Source organism: Gigantopelta aegis, chromosome 14 (assembly GCF_016097555.1).
Source record: "Gigantopelta aegis isolate Gae_Host chromosome 14, Gae_host_genome, whole genome shotgun sequence".
Classification (NCBI taxonomy): Eukaryota; Metazoa; Mollusca; class Gastropoda; order Neomphalida; family Peltospiridae; genus Gigantopelta; species Gigantopelta aegis.
The window spans coordinates 10,075,954-10,097,185 of NC_054712.1; the positions used below are offsets into that span (position 1 = coordinate 10,075,954).

General features: G+C 39.3%; 1 protein-coding gene across 4 annotated transcripts in view; it reads left to right on the forward strand.

Moving 5' to 3' along the window:
• Window positions 1-3,860: 3,860 nt before the first annotated feature.
• Window positions 3,861-21,232, forward strand: part of LOC121388986 (proline-rich transmembrane protein 4-like) — a 35,938-nt gene continuing 18,566 nt past the window's right edge. For 2 of the 4 annotated variants that reach the window (XM_041520567.1, XM_041520564.1), the window contains exons 1-2: window positions 3,861-3,987; window positions 18,283-18,530. The gene's annotated coding sequence lies outside the window, so the exon portion shown is untranslated. Of the gene's footprint in view, window positions 3,988-13,387; window positions 13,617-18,282; window positions 18,531-21,232 lie in introns of those variants that run through there. The other 2 variants (XM_041520565.1, XM_041520566.1) reach the window with 2 other exon arrangements.

Below are 21,232 nucleotides of genomic sequence, written 5' to 3' on the forward strand. Positions count from 1 at the left end.
AGAGACATACACGCGCGTACACACACGTCACACACACACACACACACGCACACACCACACATTTACATATAGGTCTATATACAAATACACAAACAAGTACACAAAAGATATTTGAGTGCATGGATCATTTCAGCGATTTCTCATGTATTATTGGAGATGTTAAAATAAAATTTTAAACATTAAAACGAGTACTCTTTAATCATTTCATTGCCTGAATGGGATTTTGCTTTTCAAAGATGACATAGAGACAAAAAACAAACTATTTTTGTTAACACCTCACAAATTAAGCACAGACAGATGATGGTGATAACAAGATGACTGGTGAAACCCGCAGTATTTCCCTTTCGGTATGGGACTACTTGACGGGGCCGTGCTCCACACTGGCTATCACCGATCGTATCAGCTCAGCTATATCGGTATTAGTATCGCTGAGCCCGGGGTACACGGAACTTGCAGTGCCTGTCGGGTAATAATCGTCCACTGGAGTCATACACTTATCTCACCTCAAAGGTCCAATCCAATTATATATAAAATATATAAATATATATATATATATATATATATATATATATATATATATATATATATATATATATATATATATATATACAGTTAAACCTCTCAAAACCGGACTCTCTGTAAACCGGAATTCCCTCAAAACCGGATATTTTTCACGGTCCTTTTACAAAAATCAGTAAAGAATTTGAGCTTTCTAAACCGGATATCTCTTTATAGCCGGACATTTTACTTGGTCCCGAGGGTGTCCGGTTTAGAGGGGTTTCACTGTATATATAGACCCTTGTTTCCATTCGGGAAAATGGGAACTACGTTTTACAGATCTCTGCGGAGAGTGGTGGTCCTACTAAGGACGAGCACCTGCTAGTAGATTGCGACTTTGCCTTAAACAAACTTTCGACTCGACCTTGTGCAGAGATACGATTGTGATCACGGAAAACGGGTTTGTCATTCTGATTGTTTAGCTGCAACACTCACACAATATTATAATTATATTAGAGTGAAAAAGAGTCTACATTGTTAAAATTGGGAAATACCACTAACAACAGGCAAGAGCTCGTCTTCATAGCCGTTACTTCTCAGAGGTATGTGCGTTTTTAACAAATGTAATATGAATATTGCATTTCGTAGTACAATGTATTAGAAAACTAGTATGACACTTCGGAGGTACGGAAATGGTTACCAGTATTCTAAACAATAAGGCGCGGGACGTAGCCCAGTAGTAAAGCGTTCGCTTGATGGGCGGTCGGTCTAGGATCGATCCCCGTCGGTGGACATATTGGGCTATTTCTCGCTCCAGCCATTGTTCCACAACTGGTGTAACAAAGGCCGTGGTATGAGTTATTCTGTCTGTGGGATGGTGCATATAAAAGAGCCCTTGCTGCTAATCGAAAAAAAATAGTAGCCCATGAAGTGGCGACAGCGAGTTTCCTCTCTCAATATTTGTGTGGTCCTTAACAATATGTCCGACGCCATATAACCGTAAATAAAATATGTTGAGTGCGTCGTTAAATAAAACATTCCCTTCCTTCTAAACAATAAAATTGAAGTAATGTCTGATTTCAATTATATTATCAAAAACGGCTCCATTATTTACTGAAACTATGTTGTAGTGTTTACAAACTCACATCTGTCACTTTAAAGAGTGTTTGTTTAGTTGGGGTTTTTTAATTGTTGTTGTTTGTTGTGTTATTGTTGGGGGAATTTTGTTGTTTGGTTTATTTGTTGTTGAGTTTTTTGGGGGTTTTAAATTATATTATATTATATTAAATTATTTTTAAAAAAAAAAACAATTGGGGGGGGGGTGTTGTTCTTGTTTGGGGTGGGGGTGTTTTTTTTTGGGGGGGTTGTGGGGGGTTTTCTGGTTGGGGGGGTTGTAGTTTGTTAAGTTGGTAGTCAGCTTTGTCTCTTCTAGGAATCACACAACAATTAATCTACAGATGAAGACATGTATTTTAAAACTAATCAACTATCATTCATTTTATAGATAAAAAATAATTATTTTCCTTGTCTGATTAACCCACTGGCTACTTAAGAAAAACTAGTGAAGTTAAGGCGGAATATAGCCACGTGGCAGAGGAACCATATTAAGTTTATTTTGTCTGACGTCATCACTAGATCACATTGATTTATTAATCATACGCTATTGTATTAAGAAAGGAGATAATTCTGACATATAATACAGAACAACACATACCCCTACTCCCCTCTCCCCCCCCCCCCCCATGACAGCCAGTGACACTGCCCTACCTATGATCCCTTGCTGCTTTATGCGATAGATGCGGGTTTCCTCTTTAAGACTATATGTCAAAATTACCAAATGTATGACAGCCAAGAGCCGATGATGTTGTTTTTGTTGTTTTTTTAAATAGTTTATTAACAACAGAAACATATATGGTAGTGTCATGGTTCAATAGCCGATTATTAATAAAACCAATGTGCTCTAGTGGTGTCGTTAAACAAAACAAACTTATGTTTTTCGTAAATTCGGCCGAGATGTTGTAAAACAATTGCTCTTTTCCCAATCTAATTAAAATTAGCTCCACTATTACATGTGGATCTAACAGCAGTCAGTTGGAGCTCATGTCCACCAATCAAAACCTTACTTGCAGAATCATGCCAGTGATTTGAAAATAATTTGAAAATATTCCGAATTATCCTGAGGATATACGACGTTTCGTGTGAATTACGAATGCCGTATTAGACCAGTAGAACTAATTTTAATCAGATTGCTAACAACACTGCGTAGTCTCCAATGTCCAGGTACCATTTCGTCTGTAAATAATAATTTAAATATTGACCAATCACACTTCGCCTTTTATAACGTTATTTGGGAGCATACAAATTCTAAAAATATCGGGCGAGTCTATTTTAGTGGCCGCAGTACAGCGAACCATACCAATACGTACGGGATGGGTTATCAGTTTTCAATTTTAAATAAAAATTATTTATTTATTTATAAAAAAACAAAACTAATTCAGTCTTGTTTTACATTACAAATTATTTATTTTATAAAATAAAACATGTTTTAAGGCATTCGTAATTCACACGAAACATGTCGTATACCCTCAGGATAATTCGGAATGTTTTAAAATTATTTTTAAATCACTGGCATGATTCTGCAAGTAAGGTTTTGATTGGTGGACATGAGCTCCAACTGGCTGCTGTTAGATCCACATGTAATAGTGGAGCTAATTTTAATTAGATTGTTCTTTTCCAAGTGTCAAAATAAAAGAGGAAAAGAACGAGAGAGAGAGAGAGAGAAAGAGAGAGAGAGAGAGAGAGAGAGAGAGAGAGAGAGAGAGAGAGAGAGAGAGAGAGAGAGAGAGAGAGAGAGGGGAGGGAGGGAGGGATGGATGGAGGAAGAGAGAGATGGAGATATGAATGGAGAGTGAGAGAGGGGGGTGGGGAGAGAGATGGTGAGAGATGGAGAGCGAGTGAGTGAGAGAGAGAGGGGGAGAGAGATAGATGGCGAGAGAGAGAGAGAGAGAGAGAGAGAGAGAGAGAGAGAGAGAGAGAGAGAGAGAGAGAGAGAGAGAGAGAGAGAGACCAACCCTCATATTACCAAAAACTTCAAGGGCAATTAATGAAAACACGTTAAAATATGTAACGCCTACACTAGCGCAACACGTCAAGAGCGCTTCAGCAGTGCGTCTGCAGCAAAAAAAAATTCAATGAATTACCTTTTACATACCCCCATCAGGGCAGTGCGTCGACAACGCGTCAATAGCGCTTCACCGTCACTTCTTTTCAATCGCTCATAAAGCGATTTTTGCTGCTTGCTGCTCCGACGTGCATAGAAAGCCCAGTTGTGACGTCATAATGTTATATTAACAAAATATATTAACGGAAAAAAGTTAATCACGGAAATGCAAAAACATGCACATTTCAATCAATTGATTGTAAAAGACACGGAAATGACCGAAAGTGCTTGGTCAGTGATAAGAAAAGTGATTGAAAATACCAACTGTGGTAAATATAATAATTATAGCTGGTTACATCCATAGGTCTAAAGACATGTACTAGTAGTGTTATTTTAGTCTTCATTTATTTCCTGTTTGACGCACTGCGAGTGTGTAGGTGTTGTTGACGTTTGTCTGCTGAGGCGCGGGATTTAGCTCAGTCGGTTTTGTGCTCGCTTGAGGTGCTTGCGTCGCAGGATCGAACCACGTCGGTGGATCCATTCAACTGACTCTTTTTTTTCTCTCGCTCCAACAAGTGCACCACAACTGTACAAAGGCCGTGGTATGTGCTTTTCTGTTTGTGGGAATGTGCATATAAAAGATCCCTTGCTGCATTCGGAAAACATTTAGCGGGTTTCGTCTGTTGACTGTGTCAGAATTACCAAACGTTTGACATTCAATTAACCAATGATTAATTAATAAATGTGTTCTAGTTGTGTCGTTAAACAAAACAAACTTTAATGTTACTAACGTACTGCCGACGGCGTGCTGACGCGCTACGGATGTGCTGCCGACGTGCTGCTGTCGTACTGCCGACGCCCTTGTGACGTGCTGCTGACTTGTGCGTAAATGTGGGACGGGCTTTAGATACCAAAATAACCGCAGTTTCAAATGTGCTGAGGTGTTGTTCGGCAAATGTTTCTTTCCTGTCCAATTAGCAAATCCTTTGTTTGCCTGTACAATATAGTTCATTTGCCGAAGGTCTTACAGCTCACAGAAGTACATCCTATATACACATATCGTGACAAACAATGTGTACTTGGAGAATGGCGAATTAAATTCAGTGAACCTATCAAAACCGGACCCTCTGTACGTTAATAACAATACACATGTATTGTTTTGTTTTGTTTTGGATATCAGTGGTACACGCTCTATTCAGGTCAGATAATCTTCAACATTATTTGTGGCATTCTAAAATATATCTTTTAAATAAACTCGCTAGCAAATTGTTCTGGGTTTTTTTTGCTACGGTCTAGATAATAGTAGGACATATTTAATTCTTAAATCGTGACACAATTTTAACAAAGAACAATAAAATATTGTATTATATATAATGACTGTAAACCTCTTATATTAATTAATAATGGTATTCCTCCAAGCATTTTGTCTATATAATAAAATACAGAAAAAGAAAGAAAGAATGAAAAAAACTTTGAGAACTTTATATTCTGTGGGCTTTTGTTTTTCTTTCATTCTTCACATGCATGCGGCGTCTTGTGTGAGAATTTCGGCGTGCGTTCAACCAGCTGTTTGTCGCGAAAGCTTGCTAAACAGGTTTTTATGCTACACATTAAACCAAATGACCACTTCGAAAAACAGTCAAAATAGTCTGCAAACGTTTTATTGTAAAACGGCTGGTTTAACGTAGGCCAGCAGTCATATTTCTTCGTGGCACCCCGCCAGTCGTTGTTTATTTTACATTCAGTGCGTTTGAATGTAGCCTAGTCTAGATTGTAAAAAACACAAAAAAACCTAACTAAATAAAAGCGAAAAATTATGCGCAACAAGAAAAAAAAAAGCAGATCTATTCTAAATGTTTAAATATTAAAAATAATCTAGATGGTTTTAGTCAATATTTAATATTTGCTCAATGACAATACCATTGTAAAGAATGTATATGATCTGCGCATGATCGATATTCTTACCGTAATGTTTGAGCAGTGTAATAGATTCCTTGTTTAGTTTCGTCTTCAGGGTTGATGCTAGATAATTATATTCCATGACGTTTTTTTAGGCTTAAATTAACAGTGTGTGTATGTATATGTATAATTTGACGGAGAGGGAGAGAGTGAGAGAGAGACACAGAGAGAAAGGGGGGAGAGAGAGAGAGAGAGAGAGAGAGAGAGAGAGAGAGAGAGAGAGAGAGAGAGAGAGAGAGAGAGAGAGAGAGAGAGAGAGAGAGAGAGAGAGAGAGAGAGAGAGGGATGAGAGAGAGAGAGAGAGAGAGAGAGAGAGAGACAGAGAGAGAGGGGGTGAAGGGAGGGAGAGAGAGAGAAAGAGAGAGAGAGAGAGGGGGAGGGAGGGATGGAGAGAGGGGGAGGGAGGGAGAGAGAGAGGGATGGAGGGAAGGAGAGAGATGGGAGAGAGAGAGAGAGAGGGGGGGGGGAAGAAGAGGATATAGAGCGAAAGAGAAAGAATGGAGGAAGAACCTAATTATGTCACACAAGCTATTTCTACGGAAAAGCAGAAAATGCTTTTTTATGTGCATTTTCCGATAGACCGTACAGTACATACCACAACCTTCAATGCACCAGTTACGGGAACAGATAAGAGGGAGAGAAAGCGACAGACAGACATACATACAGACATAGACTAAGACACAGACAGAAAGACAGACAGACAAAGAAATAGACAAAGACAAACATACATACACAGACAGACACACATACACACAAAGAGATAGATGATGCATGTGTCAGCTTGCTATAAACCTGGACATATACTCTTCAAAAAAGGTAGGGGAACTCGTAATAAGAATTTACAATTGCCAAAATTGTATGGTATATTAGCTGTGTTCAGTATTACAGTAGGACGATTGGGGTCAGAAGTGAAATTTGAAAGTTGACGGGTTTTTTTTGCAGTAAATCGCAAATTAGAACAATAAAAATTACTAAAAACAAAACAATAACAACTGTATGATCAACAGATTGAAAAAGATTCACAGAAATAATGTTCCAGTGATTAATCGACCTTCCTGGAAATTGTCAAAATCGAGAATGACACCCCACGCACGTGTACGGGGCAACTGCGTGATTCACGTGCAAACTATGGAATGTGTTTCGGTATGTTGATAAACAGACCTGAACGTTCTTTACTAGGATGTCTGTGGTCAAAACGTATGTTTTGTCTAATAGTTGATAGTAACTTTAATATTTCAGGTTCCCCTATTTTTATTTTTTTTGAAGAGTATAGGAAGCGCGAGGGAGGCGGGCAACTCTGAAGAATTATGCAATGCCCCCCCCCCCCCCCCCCCCCCCCCCAAACCACATTTGAAAGGCGAATTAATTTATTATTGGCCCCTCTCGTAGGGACCTTTTTCAACGCCTGTAAGCCTATGTGCGCGTGTGTTTTTTGCGTACATACACGCGCCTGGCCGTGTATTCGCCCTTAACTCTACATCTGCATTAGCGTGCGTTCCTTGCGTAACCATCGTCTTTTCATTAATGATGCAGATAGGTTCATATTCGTTCACACGCCGTACTAATCATCCGAGTAATGATATCAGCGAAAACATGCTCACGTTCCACTGTGGCACTTCTCATTAGCAAAAGTATTAGATATAGCGTTGTTACGTAGTAGCGCCGAGGTTTAACTCAGTCGGTTGAGCGGTTGTTACTTAGTAGCGCCGAGGTTTAGCTCAGTCGGTTGAGCGGTTGTTACTTAGTAGCGCCGAGGTTTAACTCAGTCGGTTGAGCGGTTGTTACTTAGTAGCGCCGAGGTTTAACTCAGTCGGTTGAGCGGTTGTTACTTAGTAGCGCCGAGGTTTAACTCAGTCGGTTGAGCGGTTGTTACTTAGTAGCGCCGAGGTTTAGCTCAGTCGGTTGAGCGCTCGTCTGAGGTGCTTGACTTGGACCATTGGCTGGGGTTTTTCCCTTGTGCCAATCTTGGTTTTTGAAGATATGTAAAACGTTAGAAGACGATCACGTACTATACCAATACCCATTAGATATTATTTATCATTGGGTCGACCGGCCTCGGTGGCGTCGTGGCAGGCCATCGGTCTACAGGCTGGTAGGTACTGGGTTCGGATCCCAGTCGAGGCATGGGATTTTTAATGCCGATACCGACTCCAAACCCTGAGTGAGTGCTCCGCAAGGCTCAATGGGTAGGTGTAAACCACTTGCACCGACCAGTGATCCATAACTGGTTCAACAAAGGCCATGGTTTGTGCTATCCTGCCTGTGGGAAGCGCAAATAAAAGATCCCTTGCTGCCTGTCGTAAAAGAGTAGTTTATGCGGTGACATCGGGTTTCCTCTAAAAAAAAACCTGTGTCAGCATGACCATATGTTTGACGTCCAATAGCCGATGATAAGATAAAAAATCAATGTGCTCTAGTGGTGTCGTTAAATAAAACAAACTTTACTCTCTTTTTTTTAAATGTGAGGGGCGGGACATACCCATTGATAAAGCGCCTGCCTAATGCGCTGTCGATAAGAGATCGATCCCCATCGGTGGGCCCATTGGGATATGTCTCGTTCCAGCCAGTGTACCACGACTGATATATCAAAGACCATGGTATGTGCTATCATGTATGTGGTCTGGTGCATATAAACGATCCCTTGCTACTAATCCAGAAATGTAGTGAGTTTCCTCTCTAACACTATGTCAAAATTACCAAATGTTTAACACGTAATAGTCGATGATTAATAAATCAATATGCTATAGTGGTGTCGATAAACAAAACAAACTTAACAAACTTAATCGTTGTGAGATAAATGGTGTCTAACTATTTATATACTAGTAACACATACTGTGATATTTATGAAAACCACGCACATAATAATGTACCTATTCAGTCGGTAGAAAGATCGAACCCCCTTGGTGGACCCATTCACTGATTTGTCTTCCCGTTCCAATCATTGCCCCACGAATGGCATATCAAAGACAATCCAGGCTATTCTGTCCGTAAAAAAGAAAGAAAGAAATGTTTTATTTAACGACGCACTCAACACATTTTATTTACGGTGATATGGCGTCAGACATATGGTTAAGGACCACACAGATTTTGAGAGGAAACCCGCTGTCGCCACTACATGGGCTACTCTTCCGATTAGCAGCAAGGGATCTTTTATTTGCGCTTCCCACAGGCAGGATAGCACAAACCATGACCTTTGTTGAACCAGTTATGGATCACTGGTCGGTGCAAGTGGTTTACACCTACCCATTGAGCCTTGCGGAGCACTCACTCAGCGTTTGGAGTCAGTATCTGGATTTAAAATCCCATGCCTCGACTGGGATCTGAACCCAGTACTTACCAGCCTGTAGACCGATGGCCTAACCACGACGCCACCGAGGTCGGTCTGTCCGTAAAAAAGAGAACATTAGATTTTATTAAATGTAGCGGGCTTTCTCTCAGAATGGTAAAGCGCTTCCTTAATGCGCGATCGGTTTAGGATCGATCCCCGTCGGTGGCTCCATTGGGCTATTTCTCATTACAGCCAGTGCTCCACGACTGGTGTAACAAAAGCCGTGGTATGTAATATCCTGTTTGTGGGATGGTGCATATAAAATATCCCTTGCTGCTAATCGAAAACAGTAGCCCATAAAGTGGCGACAGCACGTTTCCTCTTTATACATATCTATGTGGTCCTTAACCATATGCCTGACGCCATATAACCGTAAATAAAATGTGTTGAGTGCGTCGTTAAATAAAATATTTCTTTCATTCATTCCTCAGAATAGTAAGATAATGTATCAGAATTATCAAATTGTCACCCAATAGCCGACGATGTGCTGTAGTGGTGGTGGCAACAAACTTTATATGTAACTAAAAAAGGGAAAACGCTTTAACACAAATTACCTTTTTAATACGCGTACAGGTTTTACAAAATGTGTAAATGTTTTAGGCTTGTACTCATACAATATATTCGTTACATACAATAACTAACTTGTTACACAATATCTGTTAGCAAATCTGCTAATCAACATCTGTTACCTTACGAAGTAGATTATAGATCGGTAACTCGTAATAACGTTATTGTTTGATTTAACATTTTTAAGGAAATTGTCTATCACATTGGTGCGAACGAAAACAAACACCCACGGTGTATAGTTGATGCAAATATAATTATCTCTGACGGGTGTTTCGTAAATCGCTGCCCTAAATGCCATTAGGTGTGACAGGAAATGATGATGTTGGTGTTTCGTAAATCAAAATTGGAAATAATATGCATGACGTAACGCCATATGGGATTCTTTTTCTCTGTAATTAAGCCCGCATTGTACGAAATCAGGAACTTTCAGGTGAAAGTTCGCTTTGTACCGCGGTCGGTTTGGGATCGATTCCCGTCGGTGGGCCCATTGGGCTATTTCTCGTTCCAGCCAGTGCACCACGACTGGTATATCAAAGGCCGTGGTATGTGCTATCCTGTCTATGGGATAGTACATATAAAATAACCTTTGCTACTAATTAAAACATGTAGCGGTTTCGTCTTTAAGACTATGTCAAAATTACTAAATATTTGACATCCAATAGGCGATGATTAATATATCAATGTTTGCTCTAGTGGTGTCCTTAAACAAAACACTAGTTTCACTAGTTCCAGACAATTTAGTGAATTTACTTTATGAGTTGTTTCAAACAAATAAGTTTCTAAACAACGAGTTGTAAGATAAATAGTATATAATGCTAGTCTCAGGCTAACAACTGTCAGCACAAAGTTGTCCAATTTTCTGCTGTCACGACTTCTACGACTGTCCAGTTGCTAGTCCGATTTTCGTCGTATATATGACTCCTACGACCAAATAGTTGTTAACCTGAGTGCACCCATCGTCGGGAAATTACAACGAAATCGTCGAGTTGATCAACTCCATCGAGAGTCTGAACTTAGCATTACGCACACGAGTGTAGTGTTATATTTTATACATATCTTCAAAACCAGCTTTAAACGAATTTTAAACACCTTTTTCAAGCAAAACGTTTTAACTACGCTTGTGACTGCAAACAATTTCGGTTCTACTAATTGTATTGGATAGTATGGAGGGGGGGGGGGGGGGGCAAGGCAATGGCGAGGTTGGGGGGGGGGGGAGCAACCAACACTATATATATGTATGAGGTTTGGGGGGGGGGGGGGGGGGGGGGGGGGGTGCACACACATACACACACACTGTCACGGGGATCCTATATATCTTAACTGTATATATGTAAACGGGTGGTTATGGCTCGTTTTATGATCATTACGATCTTATATAATAGTTTTAAATAAAAACGTTCACTAGAAAACACAACAAAAAACACAATACACTTTGGAATCTGTATTAACCTATGACAAAATGGGGGGGCACGACCCCGTTGGCCACCCCCACGTTGTGCTATATTTGACAAACGCTTCCAGGGGAACTTAATTAATAAAGGAATTACAACTCTATTCCTAACTGGTTAATTTTTAATTAACCCTTAACTACTCATTCAGTAACCTTGTAATACAGAATTAATACTGGTACCTATCACAATAAAGACAATAACCTACAGTTTACCTAGGTCCTCTAGGATCACTGGCTAAGCTTTAATAATTATTTAGACAGTGAGCCTACAGTTTACTGCGTCAGATGACCGGCAGCACCGTCTAAATAACATTGGTATATTACAGTATTAAAATATTTAAAGTCACATCAATCACATCAAGGTTATACAACAGAGCAGAAAATATATAATTACCAAGTCCAAACGGACGCGCTCCCTGGAAGCCTTCCAATATGTTTCTCCCTGATATCTCTAAAACCCTAGCTATTTATTATAAAATCCCAGTATCGCCTGGGGGTATATCGCAGCACCGAATACCTACAAGTGATATTTCCACAGCGACCAAGACGGGAATTTTCCTTAGATGTCCAGACTCGCTGTCGCCAATCGCGGAGGTATTACGTAACTACTGGCCACATGGCCTCCGCACCTGGGCTGCGTGTGTATTAGGCACAGCTCGACCATGGTCGCGCGGAGGTATTACGTAACAAAGTGCACACCTGGCCTTAAGTGCATATTGGAACTGCACACCGCCCTCTAAAACAATTAATATCGCCACAGGCGAAAACAAAATTAAGAGCATGTTCCGTCACACACACACATACACACGCACACATACACACACATACACACACATATACACACACACGCACACACACATATATACACATACACACACACGTGCACGCGCACACACACACACATACATACGCACACACACGCACACACACACGTACACACACACATACACACACATATACACACACACATACACACACACACATACATATACACACACACACACACACATATACACAGACACACACCTCCTGCCTACGCTTACCTCGGTATATGGCGTCGGACCACACAGATATTGAGAGAGAAAACCCACTGTCGCCACTTCATGGGCTACTCTTTTCAATTAGCAGCAAGGGATCTTTTATATGCACCATCCCATAGACAGGATAGCACATACCACGGCATTTGATGTACCAGTCGTGGTGCACAGGCTGGAACGAGAAATAGCCCAATGGGCCCACCGACGGGAACATCACCATGGAGTAACCATCACAAGTCTCAAACGTTATCCCCAACACAATATGCTGGAGAAGAAAATGATCAACATGTACACTGAGTAATATCTCACATGGGTCTAGGATCGATCCCTGTCGTTGGGCCCATTCGGCTATTTCTCGTTTTAGCCGGTGCTGCACATTTGGTGTCAAATTGACCATGGTATGTGCTATCCTGTCTGTAAGAAGAAATTTGTTTTGTTTAACGACACCACTGGAACACATTGATTAATTAATCATCGGCTATTGGATGTCAAACAGTTGGTAATTCTGACTCGTAGACATCAGAGGAAACCCGCTACATTTGTCCTATGTAGCAAGGAATATTTTGTATGCACTTTCTCACAGACAGGAAAGCATATACCACGGCCTTTGTCCAGTTGTGGTGCACTGGTTGGAACGAGAAAAAAATCAGCTGAATGGATCCACCGAGGTGCTGTCCGTGAGATAATGCATATAAAAGTTCACTTGCTGCTATAATCGAAAAGAGTATCCCACCGCGTGACGTCAGCGGGTTCCTAGCCATATAACCGTAATTAAAATGTGTTGAGTGCATATAGTTAAATAAAACATTCCTTCCTTCCTTCCCTGTGTTATGGATTTTCAACAAGGCACTTAATAAAACAAGCACACAAAAACAACAACAAAACAATAAAGACCAAACAAAACACACATAAAAAAACACACACAAAAAAACCCACCCACCGAAATAAATAAATAACTTTTATTTTTAATCTTGGCATTTGGAAAGGCGGTAATTATTGTTTTCTCGCCGTCAGTACCTTATTTAGCTATATTACCTATAATATCCTGCTGCATGGAGAGGGGATAATTAATTATAAAACAATTATACTTATTGATTTCCTTTGTGTAGCGATAGGAACTGGTCATACAAATAATTGTTATGTAGACACTAAATCGTCTGGAATTCATAGCCGGAAGCTCACAAAGCGGACCACCTATTTGACAAATCACCTGAGGACTTTGTTAACATGATATTGCAGAGTCACTCTGTTCCACTTCCGTTGCCAGACAAATAGACTGGCATTCGCTTGGCAGAAATGGGATTTAGTGTTGCCCAGGGGAAATAATCATCAGTTGGATCAGTGACGACATTGCCAGTGGCGGGTACAGCTAATTAGACCAACCACACCCAGCCCACCCGGTTTTTTTATCTGATGATGAGGCTGAAGGACAATGATATTAATGTTTTCAGTTTGATACACTCTCATTTCGGAGAACACCGTGTGCTATTTATGGCATCATGCGGCGATATCTAGTCCCCATTACTGTCCTGGAGAGGCAGTCCAGGCTGCTGGACTGTGTCCCCAGGACAGCGTGCTCGAACCGCTATTGGATATACGCACGTCAAATACTTATAAGTAAGTAAGTAAGTAAGTAAGTAAGTAAGTAAGTAAGTAAATAAATAAAATATCTAGCATAAGTCAGCGATAGATTTAATTACATTAGATTGCCTTCTTTGTGTGAAGATTGGGGGGGGGGGGGGGGGTATGGGTATTAAAAAATTTGGTATATCAAAGGCCGTGGTATGTGCTTTCCTGTCTGTGGAATGATGCATATAAAAGATCCATTCCTGCTATTCGAAAAGAGTAGCCCATGAAGTGGCGATAGCGGGTTTCCTCTCTCAAAATATATGTGTGGTCCTTAGCCATATGTCTGACGCTATATAACCGTAAATAAAGTGTGTTGAGTGCGTCGTTAAATAATAATAATAAATAATACACACCTGTAATAATATTTAAAAATTTTACTCGTCAATCCCCCTTGGGTGACCCCCACCAGGAGCCGAAACTCCTGCTGGTAAAGATGACTGGATGACTAACACAGTGTTATGCAAGCTACAGCACGTCGTTAAAGAATGACCCTCGATATAGTACTAATAGCCCGAGAGCCAAGGAGTCAGACCTAGATATGCCGGATAAAGTTAAATTTTGTTTCGCTTAACGAAACCACTAGAGCTCATTGATTAATTAATCATCGGCTGGATGTCAAACGTTTGGTATCAGAGGAAACCCGCTACATTTTTCCTAATGCAGCAAGGGATCTTTTATATGAACTTTCACAGAGACACGAAAGCACATACCACGGCCTTTGATGCACCAGTTGTGGTGCACTGGCTGGAACGAGAAATGGTTCAATGGGCCCACCGACGGGGATCGATCCCAGACCGACCGTGCATCAATCGAGTGCTTTACCACTGGGCTACGTCCCACCCCGTCTGCAACTATTGAATATTATGCTGAATGTCATGTTGAATATTATGATGAATATTATGAGGAGTGTTATGATGAATATTAAGCTGAATGTTATGCTGAATGTTATGATGAATATTATGCTGAATATTATGATGAACATTATTTCTGAGTGTTATGATGAGTGTTATGATGAATATTATGCTGAATGTTATGCTGAATGTCCTGCTGAATATTATGCTGAATGTCATGCTGAATATTATGATGAATATTATGCTCAATGTTATGATGAATATTATGATGAATATTATTTCTGAGTGTTAGGAATATAATGCTGAATGTTATGCTGAATATTATGCTGAATGTCATGCTGAATATTATGCTGAATATTATGCTAAATGTTATGCTTAATATTATGATGAATGTTATACTGAATGTCATGCTGAATATCATGATGAATATTATACTGAATATTATGCTGAATATTATGCTCAATGTTATGCTGAATATTATGCTCAGTGTTATGATGAATATTATGCTCAATATTATGCTGAATGTTATGATGAATATTATGCTGAATATTATTCAGAATATTATGCTCAATGTTATGATGAATATTATGATGAATGTTATGATGAATATTATGCTGAATATTATTTCTGAGTGTTATGCTGAATATTATGCTGAATATTATGCTGAATGTCATGCTGAATATTATAATATTATGCTGAATATTATGCTCAATGTTATGCTGAATGTCATGCTGAATATTATGATGAATATTATGCTGAATGTTATGCTCAGTGTTATGCTGAATATTATGCTGAATATTATGCTCAATGTTATGATGAATATTATGCTCAATATTATGCTCAATGTTATGATGAATATTATGGTGAATATTATGCTGAATGGTATGCTGAATGTTATGATGAATATTATGGTGAATATTATGCTGAATGGTATGCTGAATGTTATTATGAATATTATGCTGAATATTATGCTGAATGATATGGTGAATATTATGCTGAATATTATGCTGAATATTATGATGAATATTATGCTCAATGTTATGATGAATATTATGGTGAATATTATGCTGAATGGTATGCTGAATGTTATTATGAATATTATGCTGAATATTATGCTGAATGATATGGTGAATATTATGCTGAATATTATGCTGAATAGTATGATGAATATTATGATGAATATTATGCTCAATGTTATGATGAATATTATGCTGAATATTATGGTGAATGGTGAATGTTATGAATGTTATGCTGAATGTCATGCTGAATGTCATGGTGAATATCATGCTGAATATCATGCTGAATCTTATGCTGAATGTCATGCTGAATATTATACTGAATATTATGCTGAATGTTATGCTGAATATTATACTAAGTATTATACTGAATGTCATGCTGAATATTATGCTGAATATTCATCAAGACAGGGGCGGGACGTAGCCCTGTGGTAAAACGTTCGTTTGATGCGCGGTCGGTTTAGGATTGGTCGGTGGACCCATTGGGCTATTTCTCGTTCCAGCCAACTGGTGTAATAAAGGTCGTGGTATGTACTATCCTGTCTGTGGGGTGGTGTATGTAAAAGATCTCTTGGTGCTAATAAAACAGAGTAGCCCATGAAGTGGCGACAGCAGGTTTCCTCTCTCAATATATGTGTGGTCCTTAACCATGTGTCTGACGCCATATAACCGTAAATAAAATGTGTTGAGTGCGCCAAATAAAACATTTCCTTCCTTCTTTCCTTCTGCAAAACAAGAAGCACGTTCGACGTCCAGACGTAAGGTCAGTGACTTTAAACCAGCGACTAAGCACCTAGTTAAGATGAACCTTCCCACGGTGTTTACACCACAAATGAGCCACAATTATAGGCTACCGTAAGACGTCTTCACCTTACTTCATCGGTGCAGTATGTTATTTCGCCTACACAGAAAGGGTATCTCAAGCTATTTACAATCGTTGTGCAGTTATCGTAATGACGGTTATTACAGCCGATAGTCGTAAAGACGCGTACTCAGTGCAATTAACGACTATTATCTACGCACAAATTTATAACGTCACGATCAAAATCAGTAAACGTCAAAAGTCTCGTGCGACCCTCTTTTCACCGACTTTTTCTTCCGAGTTGTCCACGTCATCATCTACGTGTTTCAACGTCCTCCATGAGTGCGGGTTCTATGTACTTCCCAGCCCCTAACTGGCAAAGCTGGTCTTACCCCTGACATTAAGGGTCGTCCATTGGGGTTATACACTTGAGTGACTTCAAAGGTCCAATCCAGTTCTATTTTTATATGGGATTTTTTTTTTTTTTTTTTTTAAAGGGATGTTTGTTTAACACCATTAGAAATTTCATCATTCATTCATTCATTCTTTATTGACTTTGAGCTAAAAAGCTCATAAGTTACATAAATATCAAAATTTCAAAACCGCAGACACACGTTTCAATCCGAGAAAATGGACACTACGTTTGTTTAATCTGCAAAGCTATAAGTCGTTATAGTTGAGCCTGTGATGTTGAAACAAGGAAATATCCTTCAAAACATATTCTTAGAAAATAGCCCCAACTGGTATACTGGTCCTTTGCCGCTAATAAAGCTGGTCTGACTGGTCTGACTACGTGAATGAGGTTTATGTACACAGGTGAAATCTCCAGTGGGGATACAAGCCAGATTTGTATGTTTATCTATATACCAAAAGACAAAAAATAAAATATTTTTCAGGCGTGTGTGCAGTACATTGTGCAGTATAAGCCCTAGACCGTGACAATCGAAAATTGTAAAAAAAAATTGGGGCTGGGTGGGGGTCGTATGATTATTCCCCGGAAAATACATAAAAAATAGAAATTTTACTTGGAGTAGATTTGGATCTTGGAGTTTCCACCGCCAGATCCCCCCCCCCCCTCCCCCTGCACCCGCGCCTATATTATGTGTGTGTCGGGGTGGGGTGGGGTGGGGAGTGGTTGGGTCTCATTCGGGTCTGTATGAGCAATATATATGCATGCATGTATGTATGTATGTATGTATGTATGTATGTATGTATGTATGTATGTATGTACATGTATATATATATATATATATGTATGTATGTATGTATCATAAAACGACATGAATACCACAACATCTGTTATTGATTGTCATCTCATCAAATACGCCGATATCCAGCCACTATATTTGTCTATCTAGATTCCGATCAGCCGATATCGATCGCGTACAGGCAGATTTTTGTATTGCTCAAAGCAATCTACGACTGTCATTTGTCGTAGACTGCGACGTCGCAGTATCAGTCGTTCATTAGTGGCCCACAGGTACCAGTCGATTTATTGGCTGCTAATAATAAAAATCGAAAGACAAATCAGTGACGTAAACAACCCGCCCACTTTTATCCAAGTCGCCAATTAAGTATTAAAACCTCCCACTATCAATCCAACCCGACTCATGACACGCCCACTTTCGTGGAGCTGACCAATCGAGAACACTTTTAGCAAAAACCGACCTAGGGGCAAGCGGTCACTTACACGTTTGACAGGTTTGTTATTTGCTTAGTCAGCGTGTATTGTTCCAACCGGTCTATTATTACGATACATCTGTAAACAAGCAGACACTTTGTTTATTTTGATGTGCCTGTTCTAGTATAGTCTGACATATTTCACTACTTGACTTTGTGTGGTAAAACGAGTATTGTTTTTATAAAGTATTTCGGCATTTGCACAAGGATAACATTTAGGAGAATTCTGCAGTTGTTTTCAAATTTTCCTGAAAGGACACGTGTTTTAGATCTTGCTCATCACACAGTTGACTTTCTATTTCTAGATGCTATATATTCTTCAGAGCCTATACAATGCCCACTTGTCTATTTGGAGATGTTAAAAGCACAGGACTTCGACAAGAGGATTTAAGTCTCCTAAATTCTATTATTAATTTACTGACAGAATTTTTAAACATTTTCTTAGTTATCAAGTGATTGCTTTCAGTAAATGAGAAAACAAAAACAATCTAAAGCTTCAACACAAACAGATATGATAACGCAACTTATAGTTATACCAGCCAGTGCAACAAAGGTTTGTATATTATTGTATTGTCAGGGCCGTAGCCAGGATTTTTTGTTTGGGGGGGGGGGGAGGGGGGGGGGGGGTGGCAACTGAGTAGTTAATAGTCTAAAACTTCTTAAACAGTCAAGAAGATAATTTTCTTTAAGTTTCTATAATGCTTTCCGGATTTTTTCCGCTAGCTACGGCCGTGATTGTATTGTTTTGTTTGTTGTTTCAATGGGAAATTTTGCTATGGTCTATATTGTATTAACAGACTGATACAAGTTCTTAAGTTATTTCCGCTTGCAGGGTCGTACTAGCGGGAAGGAGCGTGGTTAAAAGCAGCTACACCCTCAGAAAAAAGTACTCCTGTCATGGACAGAACTCTCCGGCGAAGTCAGAGGTTGTGCCCACGACAGGCGTGCTAAAAATTACCAACACCCCCGTGCAGAAAAAAATAAAAATACAATATGCAGTTTAGAACGTTAAATGATGTTTGTTTTTTGTTGTTTAACGACACCACTAGAGCACATTGATTTATTAATCATTGGCTATTGGATGTCAGACATTTAGCAGTTTTGACATACAGTCTTAGAGAGGAAAGCCACTACATGTTTTATTAAGAGCAATGAGCGTTTTCTACCGACAGGATAGCAGATACCACTGACTTTGATCTTTAGTAAGATTTCCTTATCCCCCACCCCAATTAAATATATATATATATATATGTTGATCTCTCAAAGTAATTTTGTGGTCCCAACATAGAGTAAAAGCAACGGCATAGAATCGATAAAAGTCAATACTAAATGTGTAATACATTTATAGTAATAATATACAATTATTAATACACACGTCATGTATCAATGTTATCCGTTCTTTGAGTGGTAGCAGCGAGCACATACTTACATAATTTAATTAGCTGTTTTGAATCGTCGTTGGACAGTAGTTGTGTTAATTTAAATGTTGATGCTTTATTTATAATAATAAGCTTTTTATCTCTTTATTGTACATTGTATTTATCTATTATGGTACTGTAGAAAAGATACGCTAGAACAAAGTGATATTCGTCTTCTACATTCATATTGCAGACCGGCCTCGGTGGTGCAGTGGTTAAGCCATCGGACTACAGGCTGGTAGGTACAGGGTTCGCAGCCCTGTACCGGCTCCAACCCAGAGTGAGTTCTTAAGGGCTCAATGGGTAGGTGTAAGGCTACTACACCCACTTCTCTAGCACAAACAACTAACAACTAACCCACTATCTTGAACAGACAGCCCAGATAGCTGAAGTGTGTGCCCAGGACAGCGTGTTCGAACCATAATTGGATATAAGCACGAAAATAAGTTGAAATCAATCATATTGCAGGCTACAAATTCTAATAATCGATCGCCGACTAAGCGGAACGAATATGTGTTTGATTATCGGTGTTTGTACGAGAGGTACTCGTTACGCAATGCATAATTACAGACACGGTCTGGTTACCGGCATGAAACAGTAGTAATAATCATTAACGCAACTTGGTTTTGCTCTCAAACGAGTGGATCGTGTCAAACTATTTTGAACGTTTTTATTGTGAATTTTTTGTATAAGTGAAAAAAGTATCCTTAGTACTATTCGTTATTCGGTGTTTTACTTTGTTAATTACATTCTGCCAATTTTCATTATGTCATATATATATATATATATATATATATATATATATATATATATATATATATATACACAGTATATATATGCAGCGTATATGCCTCCCGTTTTTGTTCTTAATTGTGGGGGGGGGGGGTTGTCAATAAATACAATACGTGTGTTAATACAAATGCATCGGAGTTAGCTCTTTTCTTTTTTTAAATTTATTTAGTTTTAAATTATACACAAAAAGAATGTACTGTATGCGTTGGAAGATGGGTGGGGTAAACAGGACAACATATATATGAGAGAGAGAGAGAGAGAGAGAGAGAGAGAGAGAGAGAGAGAGAGAGAGAGAGAGAGAGAGAGAGAGAGAGAGAGAGAGAGAGAGAAATATAACGGGGTGGAGAGACAGGAGAGAGAAACAACGGGATGAAGAGAGAGAGAGAGAGAGAGAGAGAGAGAGAGAGAGAGAGAGAGAGAGAGAGAGAGAGATTATTTAATGATAGTCCAAGGTTATCCATTCCTCAATCCCGTAGATGCTATTTTAAGTGACAATCTATTATTTTCATTTCATTTTAGTTCAACTTATTTGTGTGCTTACATAAAATAATTAAGGTTCAAGTATGACAGTGGGTTAGTTTTTACTGAGGGAAAAATCGATGTAGTGGCCTTACACCTACCCACTGAGACATTAGAACTCGCCCTGGGTAGGGGCGAGACGTAGCCCAGTGGTAAAGCGTTCGCTTTATGCGCGGTCAGTTTGGGATCGATCCCCGTCGGTGAGCCCATTGGACTATTTCTCGTTCCAGCCAGTGCACCGCGACTGGTGTATCAAAGGCTGTGATATATGCTATCCTGTCTGTTGGATTCCTTGCTACTAAAGAAAAAAAATGTAGCGGATTTCTTCTCTATGACGATATGTTTGACATCAAATAGCCGATGATTAATAAATCAATGTGCTCTAGTGGTGTTGTTAAACAAACAAAAACAAACTTTTCTTTCGCTCTGGTAGGAGCTGGTGTCGGGATGCGAACCCAGAACATAATATCTTTAAGGACGATGGCTTAACTACTACACCACCGAGACTAGTCTATTATTTTTTTAT